At 39.6% G+C, this 20,603-nt stretch overlaps 1 long non-coding RNA gene across 1 annotated transcript; it reads right to left on the bottom strand.

Moving 5' to 3' along the window:
- Positions 1-576: 576 nt before the first annotated feature.
- On the bottom strand, positions 577-4,723 carry LOC107469973 (uncharacterized). Its single transcript, XR_001588288.3, has 2 exons — positions 3,918-4,723; positions 577-789 (listed from the first exon to the last, which is right to left on the bottom strand). It is a non-coding gene; the product is annotated as an uncharacterized LOC107469973 (long non-coding RNA).
- Between the last annotated feature and the right edge of the window lie 15,880 nt (positions 4,724-20,603).

Genomic DNA, 20,603 nt, shown 5'->3' with positions numbered 1-20,603 from the left:
TTCCTCGCAGTCGTGCCAATCTTGCTTGCTTCCAATCTGCAAGTGCCTTCCTCACTGATTCATGGCTCTCTTCCACCCTTTGTCTCTCTTCTCGTGCTAATTCATCCCTCACTTCTTCATACCTTGCGATTCCTGGGTGTAATATAGGCAGCTGTCCTACTAGGTACCCGAGCCTGACTTGAGTGTTTATGTGATCTCCTGTCTCGCTCATGTAAACACCTTCTGTAAATGCCCTTTGCTCGTCCAGTAGTTCTGTGTGTTCTATCTGCCTTCGATGCATCTCATGTATGTGTGCCCCTTGATGTGCTTGGATGTTAATTAGCCTCTTGATGGACTCTTGTTGCTCATTTTGCCTTTGCTCCATCCTGTTGAATGTTTCTCCCCATTGTTGCCCTTGATGTAACGACCCAACTTCCAGAACGTCATGATCGTACCGAAAGTAAGGTGTTACCAACCTGCTTTCCTTTATTAACTATTTACTATTGAGCCTTTAGTTCGATATCGCGATTTTGTTTTAGTAAAAATACCAGAAAATTTTGTTTTTATTTATCAAATCATATAGCAAGCATCACCAAGTAATAATAATCACATAATCATTAATAATAATATCTGTCATACAAAAGATTTCAAATAAAACTCACATACAAATCCTATTCCTCTGTATAAAATAAAAACCAAAGTAACAAGGGCGAGGGAAATTCTATGAAAATAACTCAAGTCATAAACTTAACTCATAAATAAGATCTATAATCGCCTGCAGCTTCAAACGGAGTCTTCGAACCTGTGTCACTGAAAGGGTGGAAGATTTTGGGGTGAGAACAAACCACACGTTCTCAGTAGGAAATGGAAATGCCGTAAAAGTAATGAAATAGAATGCAAATAATTAATATACTCAAGGAAACTATATTTTTGTCAAACCTTTTTGAAAATACTATTATTGGTTTTACTTTAACTAACTATTTACCTCTTTCAAAACCCTAAGCTTAAAACAAATTCCAAAATATAAAACTGGTCACTTTAAACATTTTTCAACCACATAATTAATTTTCAATCACAACGTCAATTCTTAATCATCATCATACACTCACCAACTAATAGCACTAACAAAAGATTCAATTCAGCACACAAACAAGTCACAGCAAGGCAAACAGCACAATCACAGGGAAGTACAACGAGCAAACCCAATCAAATGCAAATGCACACACAAGGATGATGCATTTCTAGCCCTAGCGCAGGTAATGAGCTCATTTGTCGGTTACATACCCGCTCCCGACGTTATCCAGCAACCTCTGTCTGGATAAGACTTTCCTATTGGCTATACCCCTGTGTACAGGAAATAACCCCTCTGCCACCACAGGGTCCACTGCACGCAGGAAATAACACATCTGCCACTGCAGGGATGTACGCCGACACACCTTCTATATACAGGAAATAACCCCTCTGCTACTATAGAAATGGAACAGGTGGTCACGGTACTTCTGTAGCAGGAAATAACCCCTCTGCCTTACAAAATTAAAATATGGATCTGTACCGTAGGAAAGCATTCTCAGTAATCATACCATTATCTATCTGACTGCCTCACTGCAGCAGATGATCATTCAAGTATATCTGGAGTTGCCTTAATGCAACAAATGAATAAACACATCTCATGGGTTGCCTCAAGCAACAAATGACCTTTCAACAGGTGCTCTGCCTTTTATTCTCTTTTATAATCATAAATATGCAAGCGGGACAAAACCCACGCCTTTGCCCACAATCCAGTATACCAAATAATCTTTTCTTAAAAGAATCATTGAAGTTATTATCATTAGATAAGCCTTAAATATTGATTTTGGTTAAGTCCTTATTTTTATAAAAATTTGGACATAATCTCCTTTAAAAATAGGACTTAGCCACCCTTACGGGTCCCAACCAAACAATTTACCAAACTCTTTTCAACCTTTCCAATATCAATTCAATTCAGAAACAAGCAAATTCCAACATTGAATCAGCCATATAATGCTAAGGTTCATCTTTAATTTTATGAACTCATAACTATCACTCAAGCATTCTCAACACCCTACCTTCTTTTTTGTTTTTAATATAGCAAATGAACTCGGAATTGCGCAAACTTTATGTCCAGGCGTCCATCTTGAAATAAGCTTTCTAACAAACCAAAGATCGTAATTTTCTGGTTTCTCTAGCCTTAGGAATAAAGGAAAAACCGAGACTGCTCTGCAGTGCGTAAAACCAGAAAAACAGCAGCAGCATGTAATATTCAAAATTCAATATAAAATCCAAGTTAAATCCAATGACTTTGAAAATTAATACAGTTCAACTACACTCATCCAAGTGTCTTTTCCAATTGGTTTCAGGTCAATATCATTTTTGATGAAGAAGTTATATAACCTAGAAGCTGACTAATTTTCTGTAGAATTCTGTTTTAAAAGTTAATGAACTTATCTTCTTCCAAGTCCCATAACTTACTCATTAAAACATGGATAGCCCTGAAATTTAAGTCACATATGCTAAACATACTTAATTTTCACATCCAATTGGTTGCATCTCAATACCATTCCAGATTTAAAAATTATAAAACCTCGACTTCGAAAACAAAGCCTGACTTTTACTGCATAAAACATCTTTCTTTGAAAATCCAAAACTTTAAAACCACAACTCTAACAATTCTAGATTTTTATGAAATTAAAGTATTAGGACCAAAGTTTCATTTAAAATTGGTTCCATTTCAAAATTCAAAATGCAGAATTTCCATTAAAGAAATCAAGTTGCTGCTGTGTTAAATGCTCAGCAGAAAAACCAGATTTGGCATCCATGATTCAAAAATTCACCATAAATCATAAACTTAGTGAAAAAGTCTCAAATTCAGCAGTCCAGTTTCCTATATTCCCAAGCTCAATCCAGACTTGGTCCCACACAATTCCGATAATCACAGAAATAGTTATAGCTTTTCAAAGTTTCTGGCTCCTTTTAAACATAATGCAGAAAATCAAGTTTTACATTTTAACTTTGAAAAATCATAACTAGTTCTATAATTAATTCAAACTTCTCAAAATTGAGTCTCAACAACAACTTTTATTATACTTTACTCAGCATTTACTCTATTACCATTTCGATTATCGTTGAATAACTGATTCACTTCCAAAGTCACTTTCAATTTCAAAAATCAGATTTTCAGCAACTAGTTCAACATTTTAAGATTCAATCTTCCAATTATTCCTTAAGCCCAACTTCAATTAATCACTAACTAAACCCATTACAATAAACCAACTCAACAGCAATAGTTTCAATTTGACCCATCAAAATACCAAAATCACAATAATCTCTCATCAAACAATTTATAATTCAATCTCACAAAATCAACAAAATTCAACCAAAGTTCCAATCAAAAATCTCAATCATTTCCAATCATAATTTCAGCCACACAACTCAACTAATTCAGTATAATCACATAGAGTCAGAACTTTTCAACAATTCCATCCATATCAGAGAAAACAATATCAATTAGAACTTCAAACACTCACAACAAAGCCCAAAGACATTCACAGCCTTAACCTGAATTCAATAATCCAATTGAAACACTAAAACATCATTAAACTTACTCCAAATTTCACAACCTCAACCATCATCACAATAATCCCAAACCAAACACAAATCTAACTCAGTTCATCAATTATCATTACGACAACTTTTCAATAGTTAACCTAGCATATATCAATTTGATAAATTACACTAAACTAATCATTATTCACAACCACATTTATTTCCAATCACAGCTCAAAATATTCACAACAACTAACAAATTTCAAATGCATTTCAGGTCATTCATGTTAATTAAGAAATTCTTAACCATTGTTAACCATTTGCACTTATCCAATAACTTTCTAGGCATTCTAAATTAAAAACGTTAAATCCCCTACCTCAGTGTCGAAAATCGCGGAAATTATCACACATAGCAGCTCTGCTAGCAATTTCCAGCACTAGTTTCCATGGCAGCAAAAGCGACAAGGGAAAATGGCCTCCTTTCCTTTTCAGTTCATGACTCCAGTGGAAGCAGCAAGATTCCCAAAACAGGGCAGAATCAAAACGAGTAACAGAAACCTCCGAGCAGTTCCAGCGAGCTCCATCGGTGGTTCTCCAACGGCCAGAACGGCGGCAACAGCAACAGACAGCTCAGAACCTACGTAGCAGCATCAGAATCATCAAGGGCAGCTCCAACATTAGTTCCTAGTGACTCCAATGGCGGTATCCACGGCGGCAGAGACTCTGATAACAGCGAAGGACTTCTTTCACGGTGGCGGAGCCCGTCGCGGTGGTGGCTGTGGATCGGTGGCAACGACGGCGTGGAACACAGCTTCGTCTCTTCTCAGTGGTGACCCTGACTCTCGCGTTGCTCTTTCTACTGGCCCTCGATGGTGACGACAAACCTGATAGTGATGAGAGGCGCGGCAGAACGGGCGGAGCTGGACGGTGGTTAGGCGCGATAGCGGCGGTTCCAGGCCGGCAGTAGCGCGCGATGGAGGAGGCGGTGGTGAGGCAGCAGACGCGACGGTGGCTTGGCGGCGAGTTCGGTGGTGAGGCTGAGAGTGAGAGAGGTAAGTCTCTGTGTGTGTCATATGGTGAGGGTAACGGCGCTGAGGGTGAGTGTGTTAGCTGAAGAGGGTGAAGGAGGGGTGGGGTACGGCTGAGGCAAAGGGAAGCTAGGGTTAGGGTTCTCAATTTGGGAATTAGGTTTCTGAGTTTGATTTGGGAATTTAGGAATTAGGGATTTTATAAAGTAATATAGATAGATATGAATAAATATTTTGATAAAATTGAAGGGTAGAGTAATTTTAGAATCAAATATACTCTATTAAAAATATTTAAAAACATTATTTATCAACATATTGCTAAGTTCAATCAATTATTTTTAATTTAAATTATAAAATAAATATATTAATCATGTAATTATAAAATATAGTTCAAACTCAATATTAACCATTCAAATTAAATGATATAATTTTTCATTATTTTTCTATCACTAAACTTTAATTTCAATTTATAAAATAACCAATTATAATAAAAATTGTACATAAATATTAATTGACGTAAACTTAAAGTATTTATAAATATCAATCTAATCATTTAAAAAAAATAATTTCTAAAAGTTCGAATTAATAACATAATTCATTCAAAATAGAACTTATTTAAATTAAATTATACAATGCTTTCTTATTTTTCAATTATCAAAATTATAACTTCAATTATACCAAATATCTAATAAAATTTATATAAAAATTCTAATTAATTTAAACTTCAATTATCATAAAACTCTATTTAATCACCTTTAGCAAAATAATTTTCTTAAAATAAATCACAAATAACTAATTATTTAATTTTCAAAAACTAGGGTTGTTACACTTGACTTTGTTGTTGTTCCATCATTTGCCTTTGCCACTCACCTTGTTGAGTTATCCATCTTGATAATGCTTCCTCTTGCTGCCGTATCATCTGTAGTTGCAGCTCTTTCTGTGCTCCTTGGCCTTCCAAATACTGTCTAGATAAGCCATCTATGGTTTCTTGTAGTTGGTGCATGTCCAAGGTCTGTGGAGTTTGCCCTTCTAGGGCTTGTCCTTCCACTACTTGAGGCCCTGTACTCTTTCTTTGCTTCTTTTGAGGTATGGGGGATGCTGCAGCATTCATCCTTCGAACTGTTATTGGAATGCCCTCCTTTATCCATACAGGATCCTCATCCTCAAACTCCACCCCAGCTTTCTTGCATAGTCGGTAAATAGTGCTGGGGTAACCTAACGTCCCTCTTGCGTCACTTTTCTCTGCCATCTTTCTAATGCCTTGAGCTATGATTTAATGAACCTTGATTTCTCCTCCCTTGAGTATGCAATGCACCATTGTTGCCCTTTCCAAATTCACCTCCGAGTTGTTTGCAGCTAGGAGGATAGACCTCCTCACTAGCTCAAACCACCCTTTGGCTTCAGGAGTGAGATCTGTTCTCTTGATGAATTTTGGCTTATTTCCCGCGCCCCTTTCCCAGTCAGCTCCGGGTACACAAAGGTCTCGCAGGATCTGGTCATAATTGGGGTTGTTGTCCATCCTTGAGTGATAACTTTCTTCTTCAAATGGTATAGACCGTAGCTTCAATGCCCTCATTACACTCATGGGACCAAAATCCACCATCTTTCATCTCACAAAGCTTATATACGACTCATCTTTCTTATCATACCGGACTGCATTTGCATAAAATTATCTTATGAGGTTTGCATTTACCTTAGTGACCGGGTCAGTGAGGAATGATTTCCTTACCAACCATCCACCCGTATTCCAATGCATGATGCAAGCTTCTAAACCTCTTCTCATCATACGGGTGTTCCTCCATGGGTTCCTTTCCCTTACTTCTCTTGGCACTTGAGGATGCCATGAATGATAGTTCTTATGTGAAGGTGGTAAGGTTGTGGAGACTTTTGGTTATTTAGGGTTTTATGGCAATGAAGAGAGTGAGGGGGAGGGAACATTTGTAATGAGGTAAGAAGTGCTGAGTTTCTAAATGGATATCTATGAAGAGTGTGTGATGAAAGTTAAGAATGGGTACGGATCAAGGGCTACTTATACAGGGAGGTTGTAAGTGAATGGATGGTGTGGATTGATGAACTTGTTGCTGGATGGACGGTTGGGGTTATGCATGCTCATGGACAAGGATCACCACTTTATTATGGTTATTGGTTCGGTCATCAAGGTTCCTCTTTCTTCCATGTTGCATGGCAACATTTTCCAATGCATTCTTCCTTGAGTCACATGTGTGTATCTCTTCATAAAGTGCTGAACCTGTCCTATCAATCTCGTCAATGCTCCTTTCTTTTCCCTATAAAGATGAAATAAGAACAGTAAGAACTACCTTTATAAAAGACAAAATTGCTTCAACCTTTACGGCTAGAATAATAAAAGAACTTGTTTATTCCTGAATTCCAACTAACTAACTAACTGTGTATATTCAGACGCACATTGGTGGCACCATAGGGTGACACCAAACTTAGTTTGGAGCACTGTGATGAAAAGTTGTGTTCAAAGCTTTAAGAATAATGCTTCGAACACCAAACTTGTTCTTCACTATATTCTGCATATAAAAATTTCACATGTGTTTGTCAATTTTTGGTTGGAACTCATGAATATTGATTTATTCACTACTTTTGAAAGCATGTAAAACATGGGTTGCCTCCCATGAAGCGCTTCTTTAGTGTCACTAGCTTGACGTTACCCCCTTATTATGGTGGTTGGTAATGCTTGAAGTCTTCTCCTCTGGCAGTGGACTTGTATCCGTTGGTTGTATCAATGATCTCTACATGCTCCAAGGAGAGAACTCTGTTGATGGTGAAGACCTTAGGTAACTGAGATGGTACGTAGGGAGATTAGGGGGATATCTGTGAAATAGGCTAATACTACTTTATCCCCTGGAGCAAAATCTTCCGTAGGGATCTTCTTGTTCCGCCACCACCTTGGTACCTTCTTCTTTGTCCCTGATGCTGTTTTCTTACTCTTGGTGGCTTCCTTTTTTGATGAGCCTTTGTTGCTGCCTTCACTTGCTTCTGGTGGCTTAGGTTCCTCCAATTTTTCCTTGACCTGTGGCACTTGCTGCTCGCCTTGTCCATCAACCCAGTGAATCTCAAAATGGGCTAGTTGTGCTCCAATGCTTGCTTCTTCCTTTAGTATCTCATGATGATCTTTGCTTGGTTCTTTGTCCTCTTCATCTTTTTCTAGTGAGAGTTCGAAAACATTAAAGCTCAGTTGTTCATCATGGATCCTTAATATTAGCTCCCCTTTCTCCGCATCTATGAGTGCTCTAGCAGTAGCTAGAAATGGTCTCCCCAATATGATTGGGTGCAGATGACTCTCTTCCATGTCCAGGATGACAAAGTCTATTGGGAGAAAGTATTTTCCAACTTTGAGTAACATGTTTTCCACCACTCCTACTGCTTGCTGTTGAGTCTTGTTAGCCAGCCTTATGACTACATCTGTAGGTAGTATCTCATTGATCTGCAGCCTTTTTACCAGGGATATGGGTATTAAGTTGATGCTTGCTCCCAAATCGCAAAGTGCTCTATCAAAATTTGTTTCCCCTATAGCACAAGGCACATGAAAACTCCCTGGGTCTTTTCTTTTCGCAGGCAATTGTGTTTGAATGAGGGTGCTGCAATCCTTGTTCATCACTATAGTCTGGCCTCCCTTGAGTGAGCTCTTCCTGGGAAGTAGTTCCTTCATATACTTGATGAATGCTGGCATTTGCTGAATGACCTTGATGAATGGTATGTTCACATTCAAAGATGCAAACGAGTCTAAGAACCTTGAGTACATTCTCTTTCCCACAGCACCCTTTAGCAGTTGAAGAAATGGTGCATATAGTCTCAGCAGCTCCTGTTCTGAGATTTCTGGTTCTTGTTGGTCTTTCTTCTCCTTCTCTACTAAGGTATTTTCAGGTTCTTCTGACAGCTTGCTTGGCTTCTCTTCAGTCTCCTTGTCATTTGTAGTGACCATATTGCAGTCTTCCCATCTTACTTTCTTCGCTTCACCTCTCGGATTCTTCTCCGTGTCACTTGGGAAGCTATCAGTGGGTCTGGGAATCTTCTCAGACAAATATCCCACTTGGAATTCCAGCTTCTTGATTGCTTTCCCCTGATTCTTCATACTGGCTCTCACCTCCTCTTTGAACACCTTATTGTCTTGAATGTCTTTGCATATGCTTTCAAGTAAGATTTCAATCTTAGAGATTCTGTCATCAAATGATGGTAGGTTGGGGGTAGAGATAGAAGAGTGAGATGTATTGCTGTGGTTTTGTTGGTATGTCCTCTGTGTGAATTATTGGGGAGCTGTGTTGTTGTTGGGGTTGTGACATCTCTGGTCTTGGCCTTGGTCTTGTTGATTACCCCACCCAAAATTTGGGTGATTCCTCCATCCAGGGTTGTATGTCTTGGAGTATGGATCATGGTTGTATCTAGGTGAATTCCCAATGTAGTTGGCTTGCTCCTGAGTGCCTTCTTCCTCTTCACTTGCTTCCTCTTGAGTTGAAGTGGTGATCGCTGCTACTTCACTTCTCTCCATCTTTTTGGTGAGGCCAGCTAGTTGCTTGGTGATGAGCTTGTTTTGAGCAAGCAGAGCATCTACATTGTTCAGCTCCATTACTCCTCTAGTGTTCCCTCTTTCGGAAGCATAGAAGTAGTCATTCTCAGCTACAGTTTCAATGACATCTATGGCTTCCTCAATGGTCTTCTTCTGACATCTCCTTGTTAGGTCTTTAAACCTCTCCCATGCTTCATATAGAGTCTCACCATCTTGTTGCCTGAAAGTTTGGACCTCAGCTCTCAGCCGATTGACTCGTTGAGGGGGTAAAATCTTGCTAAGAATTTGTTCATGACATCATCCCAAGTTGTCAAGCTCTCCTTTGGAAAATACTCCAACCATTTGGTTGCCTTGTCTCTGAGAGAGAATGGGAACAACAACAGTCTATAGGCGTCATGTTGAACGCCATTGGACTTCACTGTGTCACATATTCTCAGGAAGGTGTTTAAGTGTTGGTTGGGGTCTTCTTGGACACCTCCTCCGAATGAGCAATTGTTCTGAACAAGGGTGATGAGCTGTGGCTTTAGTTCAAAGTTGTTGGCATGGATGGTTGGTTTTGGATGCTACTTCCGCAGTTCCCTGGGTTTGGGTTAATGTAAGAGCCCAAGACTCTTCTATCTTCCCCACCAGGATTTGCTCTACCTCCTCCACCATGGTTGTGCACCTCTTCCTCACGATGGTCTTCCATGGTTGTTTCAAAGTATTCTTCACAGTGTTCCTCTTCTTCTTCAGCACCCACTACACGTTTTTCTTTTGCCTCCCTTCTTAATCTTAAGAAGGTTTTCTTAGGTTCAGAATCAAAGGAAGTTGAAGCTCCGCTTCTTCTCCCTGTCATACAACCAACAGAGTGCAAGCAAAGAAAAGTAATGCAGAAGGTATCTTGTTAGAATTACTCGTTAGTGTCAGTGATGCAATATATCAAACAGTTAGTGGGGTTAGTGAACTGAATTGTAAATAGCAAGGAAAAACTAAGAAACAGGGGAGGGGAAGAATTAAACTACGACGGAAAGCAAATTAAACAAACAGAAAATTAAATCAAACAAAATAAAAATGCTCAATCTAGTGATCCTCTAATGTAATCATTGTCGATGCACAATCAATCTCCGACAACGGCGCCATAAACTTGATCGGGGTAAAACTTGTCTCTCAACAAATTCCTATTCGGCAAGTGTACCGAATTTGTCGTCAAGTAAGAACTCACAGTAGAGTGAGGTCGAATCCCACTGGGATTGATTGATCAAGCAACTTTAATTAGAGGAATGATCTAGTTGAGCGAATCCATGAATAGAGTTGATAATTGCAGAAATTAAAATGGCGAGAAAGTAAATGACTGAAAGTGAATAGCAGAATTGTAAATGGGAATGAGGGAATTGCTCATAAAAGTAAATTGCAGATAATAAAGAGAATGGGTAAGATCAGAAATGGGGAGTTCATTGGGCTTAGGAGATATTGCATTCTCCAGATCAAATTCATTTTCATCTCTTCCTCAATCAATGCAATCATTGATCTCCTTAGCAATCTTAATTGATTGAATTACAATTTCTTGTAATTCAATCTCTCAAATCTTGATCAATAGCCAATCCTTGGTCAATTGCTCATGAGAAGAGATGAAGTGTGGTCACTGATTATACCACATGCACTTCCCAAATCAAATGCTTAGAGGTTTATAGCCACATACCCATCCCCACTCAATTTGGTCCAGCATGAGAAAGCATTTCTAGCTAATCTCTTCATTCCTCTTTCAAGGATCCGAAGAGATCCATGTTTGAATAGCTTCTTTTCCAAGATAACTATCCAATTGGATGAAGATCAAAAGCTTTCAAGTAAAATCAAAAGGAAATATAGAAGAAGAATAAGAAAATTAGTATTGATCCATCAAATTACAACAGAGCTCCCTAACCCAATGAAAGGGGTTTAGTTGTTCATAGCTCTAGAAATCAAAAGCAAAGATGGAGAATACATGATAAAGCTAGAAGTGCCTAGAAAGTAAATACAAAGAGTAGTTCTCTTTTCTAGCTCTTCCAAAAAGCTCCTCTCTATTTCAAAACTACTCCTATATATACTACTCTTCTCAGCTTCTAGTTAGCTCTTCAAGTCTTGGGCCTCTGGATCTTTGAGCTTGAAGCAGTTCCTTTCTTCAATTGGGCTTGGCTTACTTGCAGAGAGAAAGTGTGAAGTGGGCAGAGACTTTAGCTCAACACGTTAGGGGTGTTTAACATTTAGTGAAAATACAAGTTCGAGAACGTTAGTGACACTTAACATTGTCACTAACGTTGCCATGCACCCCTTTGCCTCACGTTAAAGCCCACGTTAACTGGGTTAACATGGCTTTTAACTTTGCCTTGCTAGCCTTCGAGAATGTTAGTGACACTCAACATTGTCACTAACGTTCAAGTGTGCCCCTTCTTGCTTCACGTTAAAACTCACGTTAACTAGGTTAACATGGCTTCTAACGTGGCTTTTGCCAACCTTCGAGAACGTTAGTGACACTCAACATTGTCACTAACGTTCAAGTGTGCCCCTTCTTGCTTCACGTTAAGGTTAACGTGGCTCTTTGCACATTAGGCCAACGTTAGTGACAATGCAAAGTGTCAGGTTTCTCTTCCCCCTTTAACGTTAGAGGCCACGTTAACTAGGTTAACGTGGCCATTTGTGAGCAATTGCCAACGTTAGTGACAATGTTAAGTGTCACTAACGTTGGCTCAACTTCTCTTCTCTACGTTAGAGTTCACGTTAACTTAGTTAACGTGACTCTTTAACATGGGCATTGATGGCTTTTGAGAGTGTTTTTGGCAATCACTTTTCTCCTTAACTTTGCAAGTTACCTCTCATTCCTTGCTTCCTTTGGTCCTGAAATCAAGCAATAGAGTGCATCAAAGTTCTAGTCCACGTCATGGGTAATGCAATATACAATTTTGTCATTAAAATCATGCAAAATCCTTATGAAATAATGTAAAATGCACAATGTATGCTTGAATCAAGGTCTGAGTGAATATTTGCCTAAAACTAACTTATTTTCTAAGAAAATGTATGAAATTACCTAAAAACAGTAAAGAAAAGGTCAGTGAAACTGGCCAAAATGCCCTGATTATTCTTGAAGCTCTGTTGGGGCTTCTGCTACTGCTCCCTCTACCCAAAGTTAGGGCGACTCCTCCGTTCCTGATTAAAGGTATTTGAATAAGGGTCATTGTTGGAATTTCCAGAGGAATTTCCCATGTAATTAATGTCATCTATAGTGGGCTGAGCAATGTCACAAGAGTCCCCTTCAATGTAGCTTTCATTCGTGCCATAGGATGCATCTTGGGTGTTGACAGCTGAAACTTGCATACCGGCCAAGTGTTGAGAGATCATGCTAATCTTTGGGACATGATCTTGTTCTAAGCCAAGATGGCATCCAGTGTGTACATCTCCGTGACTCCTTTCTTTTGAGTAGTCCCATAGTCCCAATGTTCACAGGATTCCTCACAGAAGTGTATAGATATTGTTTGTTAGTAACCATCTCAATAAGATCGTCCGCCTCTTCAGGCATCTTCTTCATGTGCAAGGAACCACCAGCAGAGTGATCCAACGATTTCATGGCCATCTCAGAGATACCATCATAAAAGATCTGTAGTTTGGTCCACTCAAAAAAACATGTCAGGAGGACACTTCCTGATCATCTGCTTGTATCTCTTCCAGGCTTCACAAAGGGACTCTCCATCTTTCTGTCTAAAGGTCTGGATGTCCACCCTAACCTTGGTTAGCTTCTGAGGTAAAAAAATTGGTCAGAAATCCAGTGACCACGTTATCCCACGTGTCTAAACTCTCCTTAGGCCAAAGGTCAAGCCACTACTTCTCTTTGTCCCTCACAGTAAAAGGAAGAGCATGAGCCTATAGACCTCTGGATTCACTTCATTTGTCTTTACAGTGTCAGATCTACAAGAAGTTAGAAATAAGTTTGTTGGGATCCTCATGCAGGAGTTCCTGGTATTGACAATTCTATTGCACCAGAGTGACCAGGTGAGGTTTCAGCTCGAAGTTATTGGCACCAATAACAGGTATAGCTATACTGTGCCCATAGAAGTCAGGCGTTGGTGCAGTATATGAGCCAAGTACCTTCCTTGCTTGCTCCCCAGCATTTCCACCATTATTCTCCACGGTGGATACTTCGGCTTCCTTCTCAAAAGTTTCCTTGAGATTCTCTCCGATTTTGTAAGCTCTAGTTTATTGCAAACGCCGCCTTAAGTTCCTTTAAGGCTCAGGATCAAAATCAAGAAGGGGTTCCTTGTCCCTATTCCTGCTCATAGACAAACAAGAAACAAGGAAAAAGTGAGAGTCTCTATGTCAGAGTATAAAGAATTATCAATGAGATATCCTATGTAAAAGAAATAAAGTAAAACAAAGTAAACAACTAACCTTAAAAAATTCTAAACAACAAGTGAGAAAATAACATCAAAATTTTCGAAAACTAAAAAGACAATAACCCTAAAATTTTCAAAAATAAAAGAAAAGAACAACCCTAATATGACACCAAACTTATAATTTAAAATTATATGAAGATAAATAAGATAAAATTCGAAAATTAAGAAAAATAGGCAAAATAGAAATAAAAAATTAAAAAGAAAAGTAAATAAACAAAAACTAATAAAAATACCTAATCTAAGCAACAAGACAACTGGTAGTTGTTAATCACAAACAATCCCCGACAACGACGCTAAAAACTTGGTGCGCAGAATGTGAACTCGCACAACTTAACCAGCAAGAGCATCAAGTCATCCAAGTAAACCTTAGGTGATTGAGTGTCGATCACACGAAGATTGTCGGACTAGGCAAGAACATCAAGTTAACCGGCAAGAACATCAAGTCATCCAACTCAATTCTCCCCTAATCATGCTTTCCAAAATTTGTTCTTCATATAACAATCAACAATCATTCAATGCATGAATACAAATATCATGAGGACTTTCTCAAAGGTTGTAATGAGGCTAGGGCCATGGTAGGATCATATATGGTTAAGTGGATTAAAATTTGAATCTTTGATTAACCTTGACTTTCCCACCTAACCTCTACAATGACCTATACAAATTCAAAACTAACCTAACTACCCATTCTTCACTTTTTACATACTCATGCATTTTCTTTTATTTCACAACACTTATGCATTGACTCTTTTATTTGGACGTAACTTTGGGACATTTTGTCTCCTTTTATTGTTTTTCTTCTTTTTTTTCTTTCTCTTTCCATTTTTTCCCTTTTCTTTACTTTTTCTTTTTCTTTTTCTTTTTCTTTTGTCTTTCTCAGTTTTCTTTTTTTCGAACTATATATAAGAATATCAATGCATAAGGTCTATAAATTTAAGCAATACATGAGCGTGCACCCATTTCCCAAATATAGAAATGTAAAACACCCTTTTGTCCCAACCAATGTTCCCAAATCTCCCCAAACTTGAATAATAGACACTCTCACTAGCCTAAGCTAATAAAGATCCAAACAAGGGACATTTATTATTTTCAGCTTTAGGCTTGTAATGTGCTTAAATAAGGAACAATTGGGTTAAGCATAGGCTCAAAGTTGGTTAAGAATGGAGAGTAAAGGGTAGGCTATTTGGGTGAGTGAGCTAATGAAATAATGGCCTCAATCATATAATTGCATGAATACAAGGAATAATTGGACATATAAAATTGGGAAAATTAAGAATCACAATCATAAGAAGAGAACAATTGCACACAAAAAGGGGAATAAGTGGTTATAAGATGTAACCGCACCATTAGGCTCAAATCTCACAAGCTTGTGTTCTTAGCTCAAAACAAGCTTAACAAAATATAAAATTCAAGCAAGTTCCACAAAAATTTTCTAATCAATTGGGGTGGTGCCATATAGATAAATTTCTTGGAAAAAAAATTGTTTTGACTAAGCTTGTCCTAAATGCAATGTTGTAATTGAGAATTTCAAAAAATTCCTTAGTTTATCCCTTTTTTAATGAAAACCAATTTCTTGTGCAAAAAGGGTTAACTAGGTTTCAGCAATCAAAATATTTTTCTAATCACAACCGAAGATCTAAAACGACTATATAAAGCAAAATCCATCTAAAAATATGAAATGTAAAGTGCGAAGTGCATCAACTAAAGTAAAAGTATGCAACAACCAAAATAAAAATATCCACAGTAATAGTATATACAATAATATCAAAAAGTGCAAAATAGGACAAGATAACATAAACTAGGAGATAATGTCCGAAAATCTTCACCAAAATGATAACTCCACCGACGGCGACGACGGTGACCTCCCAACACTTTGAATGAAGCATCGTTCCAGATGCTACTGCTCGGGATCATGGTGAGGGTCAACGGTCACGTCTAGCTGCTGGGTCGTAGGTTGTGGCTCCTCAAGGGGCTGCTGCACCTTTGGTGTGGCCTGTGCTGTATAGGTGCCTCTGGCTGAGCTTGCTCCTCCTCATCGGATGCGGAAGAAGCGGGAAGAGGGGGCGGCTCAACGCCCAGTGCCATGACATCTGATTTACTCTGTCCAGACATCGCATAATGCGGCGCTCAGTGCGCTCCATATAGCGGAAAAGACGCTGAACCAGAAGATAAGTCAGCTGGGGTGCTGGTGGTGGTACTAAGGGTACTGCTGATGCTGATGGTCCTGCTGCAGTTGAGGAGGAATATGGTCTGGCTGGTGCTGCCCTGGCTCGAGCCCTAGATGTACGCCGGGAAGGGGGTTTCTCGTGCACCCACGAACCCCACGGAATAATAGCCTTCTTGTCGTCGTTGTCTAGGGGTGGTGGTGTCATGTCATCGTCCATCCACGGGGCACCGGCTAACTCAACCATCCTAGTGACCAATGTGGGAAATGGTAGTAAGCCACAGACATGTGCTCGCCACATATACCACCTGATCAACCGGGGGAAGTATACCTCCTTCCCCTCCATAACACAACCGATCAGGACGAGCATGTCCACCAGAATCTCAGAAAAATAGGTAGTAGGCATGACATAATGGGCAAATATCTGCTGCCAAGTCCTAGCCTCCCTAGACAGATAAGCAAATAATATCCAATTGGGCTTCTTGTTGTCATAATCCATCACCCAAAGGGCATTCGATGTAGCAATTACCTCCCTTAAAGCATCGTAATCAATGGTCATGCAATGCATTGCAACCTCCACCTGCTCATAAGCATCTGTGGCATCAGTCTTAGGCAGGCAATGCAATGCATCCTCAATGGCAGCCTCGGTAACCAAAATCTGCCTTCCTCATAGATAAACCGAATTAAGAGTTGCTCTGAAGAAGTTACAGTAGAATTCCTTGACCCATGATGTATTTATCTGACCCAAATCCCTATCAACAAAGCCTAGGCCCATCCCCTAAATACGTGCCTCCATGGAGCTCCCCAGGTCGTTGGAAAGGGCCAATTTCTTCTCAATATTCCGATTCTTCTTCTGATAGGTTGGGAAGCGTAATTCACAATATAGGTTAAGAAACCTGTTTGTGTCGGTAGGCGGGAGTTGCTGATTCTGCTTGTCCACTTTATTAAGTGGGTTTTCGTCATAGTTGGCATAAGGAGAGAGAGTAGGGGCTTGAGGTGTCTTCCTCTTTCTAGAGGTGACCTTCACTTTCCCTCTATCAAACATCCTGAAAAACAAAAATTGCAGGATATAAACACTTAAGTCGAGTAGAGGCAAAGAAAGCAAGGAATCACACATATTCATGAAGTGAGGTAAAATAATAGAAATCTTAGAATGCAAGGAACATAACAAAATTCAGAAATCAAGCTAAAGCCATAAACCAAGAATTCAATCAATAGGGGCACAATGGTTATTTGCTTAAGCAAGAGAGGTGCAAAAGGAATGAAAAACAAGCATACTCATACTCATGAGAAAAACGCAGTCATTGACGATGAAATATGATATTGCAAAAAGGGTAATTACTTGAAGGCAAGTCATCGATCAATGTCATGGTCACTAAGTTTGCAATAATTGGTGATGGAAGGTTGAAACATGCACTAGTGTAAAAGACAATTTGGATCAATAGGGTTACACAATTGAAATGCACCAATTAACATAAAAGAATGAACCATTTTCAAGGAAATTGTCAAGTTAAATCAAATAGTGAATGTAGCATAATTCAAAGGACATTTGATTAACTTGAAAAGTGAAAGCACGTGAGGGTTCAAAGTAAATCACGGAGAACATAACGAACACGGAAAAACCAACCCGAGGTTACCTAGGAATTAAACTTGGCGTAATAAGGTGAAACTCAATTCCAAAAGTAACAAGTTCAATTATAGGTAACATGTTTAAAAACAAAAACAATTTCGAGAATTTTGGGTAGCATTCTGGCAGTAAATCGGATGTTCCCGGATGGCAAGAAGCAACAAAAATCACATGTGAATCCAAATCATATCAAACAAGTAAAATAGTCATGGATTGCATATGATTCAGGCAGCAGTAATCAAGCAAGGCAACAGGATAATCAAATTACATGAAACAAAAACAACATAGCATACCAACATCACTCAGCAAGGCATGCAATATTTAAGTAAGTAAACACAAACAGAGCATTTATCAGGCCTAAGATCTTCTAACCACAACCTAGCTACCTAACAACCTAGGATCAACTAAAATATGCATATCTTACTAACCTAGATGAACAGAAACAAAGAGCTAAATTAACTAGTAGAGTTAAAAGCAGAAAAGTATAACAGAGCTGAGGGTAGAGAACCTGGAAGCAGCAAGCAGAATCGAAAAGATAGAGGGGATAGATGGTTGATGACAATATCGCCCAGTAGTGGTGGCAGTGGCAGACTCACGGAGGTGCAGGAAGCAGTGCGCAAAGCAGTGGTCTGGAGCAGTGAAGCAGAGTATGGGCAGGGGGATGGTTGCGGTTTTGTTAGAAATGGATGGTAACTGAGATAAAAGAGAAATGGAGGGAAATGTTGAAGTGCTCGCCGGCGGTTGGGTTACGACGGCGGAGAGCAGAGAACTAAGAGGAGAGATGGAGCTGGGAAAAGAAACGGTGAGAGAGAAAAAGGCGATAAAGAAGGAGAGAGACGAGAGGAGAGGCTGACGGTGGTAACTGCGAGGTTGCCGGCACAGTGGTTGTGACAGTAGTTCTGTGAGTGAGAGGGAGATGAAGGATGGAAGGGAACGTTGGGGATTGAAGAGTGCGCGACTTCGTTAGGGTTGCCTCGCATGGATAGGGTTAATCTTTTTGAATCCACGCGTCCGCGCACCGTGCGCGTCCGCGTAGATTGGCGAGAAAGGGATGGGCACGGAAGCGTCTTGAGTGCCTGAACGTGGATAGGTATGCGTGCATGGGCGCGGACGCGTACCTGGCGCGTCTGCGTGCATTGCTGCTGGGCCAAAAGCATAGTGTTGGCCCAAAGTTAGCACAACTCTTGGGTCATATGTATGGAAACTGCGTTGGCACATTGGTGCGTACGCGTCATGTACTCGTATGTGTGCATGAGGTTGTGCCCCAAGCCCAATGTTCGCACAACATTTGCCTAACTCTCGGGTTAAATGTATGGAGCTGCGTCCACTCATCGACGTGTGCGTGTACAGCGTGCATGCGCGTCGATGCCCCCCCTTTTTTTTACAGAACACTAAGGATAAGTAAAAATGCCCCTAACACTACCTACAACTAAAAAATGACCAGAATTGCAAAATTGCCAAAAATCTTTTTGGTGTTGACACTTTTCCAACTACTTACAAGCATAACTTGCATGTTAAGAAACCAACAACCAATTATTAAGGCAAGCCTATATGAAAAGAAAACTACCTACAATGGTAACTCAAATCACTTATTATTCAAAGCTAAAAGAGAGTGGAAGATTTGACCATGGTAGGTTGTCTCTCACCTAGCACTTTTAGTTTAGGTCGTTAAGTTGGACATTTGGGAGGCTCTTTGTCATGGTGGCTTATGCTTGTACTCATCCTTGAATCTTCAAGGATCTTTGTTCCTCAAATGGTTGACAGAAATTCCAACCATCTTTACCAAGCTTGGGTAAAGTTCTACCCAAGATATGAGCTCCTATGGTTGGTTTACGTGCTTCGTTCCAGGATCCCATATCTTATTTCACACCCGTCTTCTAGTTGGTCATCATGATTTTTCCATCCGAGTGATTGACACATAGAATTTTTTTAGTACACCAAATTCTCTTCCTAGACCTATACAAAGTTGCATTCATCCAATCATGGTCCCTATGCCTTGTAATCTTGACCTTAATGAGCCTAATACCAAGCTTCCGACCACTACACAACTCCCTTTTACTCTTAGTTCTACAAAGAGCTCTAAGTTGTCCATCATTTTCAATCAAGCCATTTTCAAGGGAAATAATGAAGCTTAGAGATAGGAATTTAACCCACTTGAATGATATGTTAGATGGTGACTTAGGAAGGGTGACTTCCCCACACTTAGACAATGCGAGGTCCACTCCTTTATGCTCTTCTTGAGTTATTTCCATCTCTTGACAACTTTCTTCAAATTCTTCTTGATTGTTGACTTCTTCCAATTCTTCCTCATCATCAATCGAGTCAAATCTTGGAGGTTGTGTGAAATCTACTTCAACATCGGCTTCAGAAAAGAGTCTTCAACAAGGTCTTCAATGCTCCTTGATGGTGAGTTGTCTTCAATAATTTCAATTTCAAATTCCATGGGGTAGGATTCCATTTTGGATAGGAATTCGTCAATGATGGAGTCTTCGTCTAGATTAACCTCTTCAAAGTCTCCAACTATGGCATGCTTTGGAGGTTGTACACCCTCCTCAACATCGATGTTAAGCTTCTTGGATAGGGGTTCTTGAGATTCCCAAGGTGGTTCCGCATCTCCTAAATCTTCAACCATTTCTTCCTCTTCTTCAATAACCATAGGTTTCTCCAATTGTTCTAACACAAAGTATTCCTCCTTTTCCACCGGAGTTTTCAATCACTCCTTCATACTTTGAGTTTCCTTTGGTTTTTCACATGTGGCAACGGGAGTACCTTGAGTGTTCAAACATCGGTAGGCTAAAGTGTGCACTACCTCGGTCAAGTTAGCCTCAAATTCTAGCGTATTCCTTTGCACATCCGCTTGTCCTTGAAGTAGCAAAGTGAGAGAATCATCTAAGGGGGCTTGGGGTGGATAGGTAGGTTCATCAATTTGGAGAAAGGGTTTATCATAGGAAGGTGGTTCTCCTTGGTAAGGGCATGAAAATGATGTGTATTAAGGTGGTTCTTGGTAATGATCATGATGGAATTGTGGTGGTTCTAAAGGTTCTTGCTTATAATGGTCACAATAGTATGGCATGGGTGATTGGTCATATGATGGATATGGATCATAGGAAGGTGGTTGGCAAAAAGGGGCATGTGAGTATGGTTAAAGGCTATGTGAGGAGGTGGTCTATAAGCACATGGTCGGTGACACGTACAACAAGAACTACCACGTCTCTTAGATTAGTATGCATTAGGAATGGAATTATACCCGTATGAGATCGGAGGAGGTTGTTGCTAAAAAGGTTGTCCATAAGCTTGTGGCTCCTCTCAT

This window comes from Arachis duranensis, chromosome 10 (assembly GCF_000817695.3).
Source record: "Arachis duranensis cultivar V14167 chromosome 10, aradu.V14167.gnm2.J7QH, whole genome shotgun sequence".
In the NCBI taxonomy this organism is placed as follows: domain Eukaryota; kingdom Viridiplantae; phylum Streptophyta; class Magnoliopsida; order Fabales; family Fabaceae; genus Arachis; species Arachis duranensis.
Note: the sequence above shows the minus strand (reverse complement) of the source record. Positions and strands in the feature narration are given on the sequence as shown.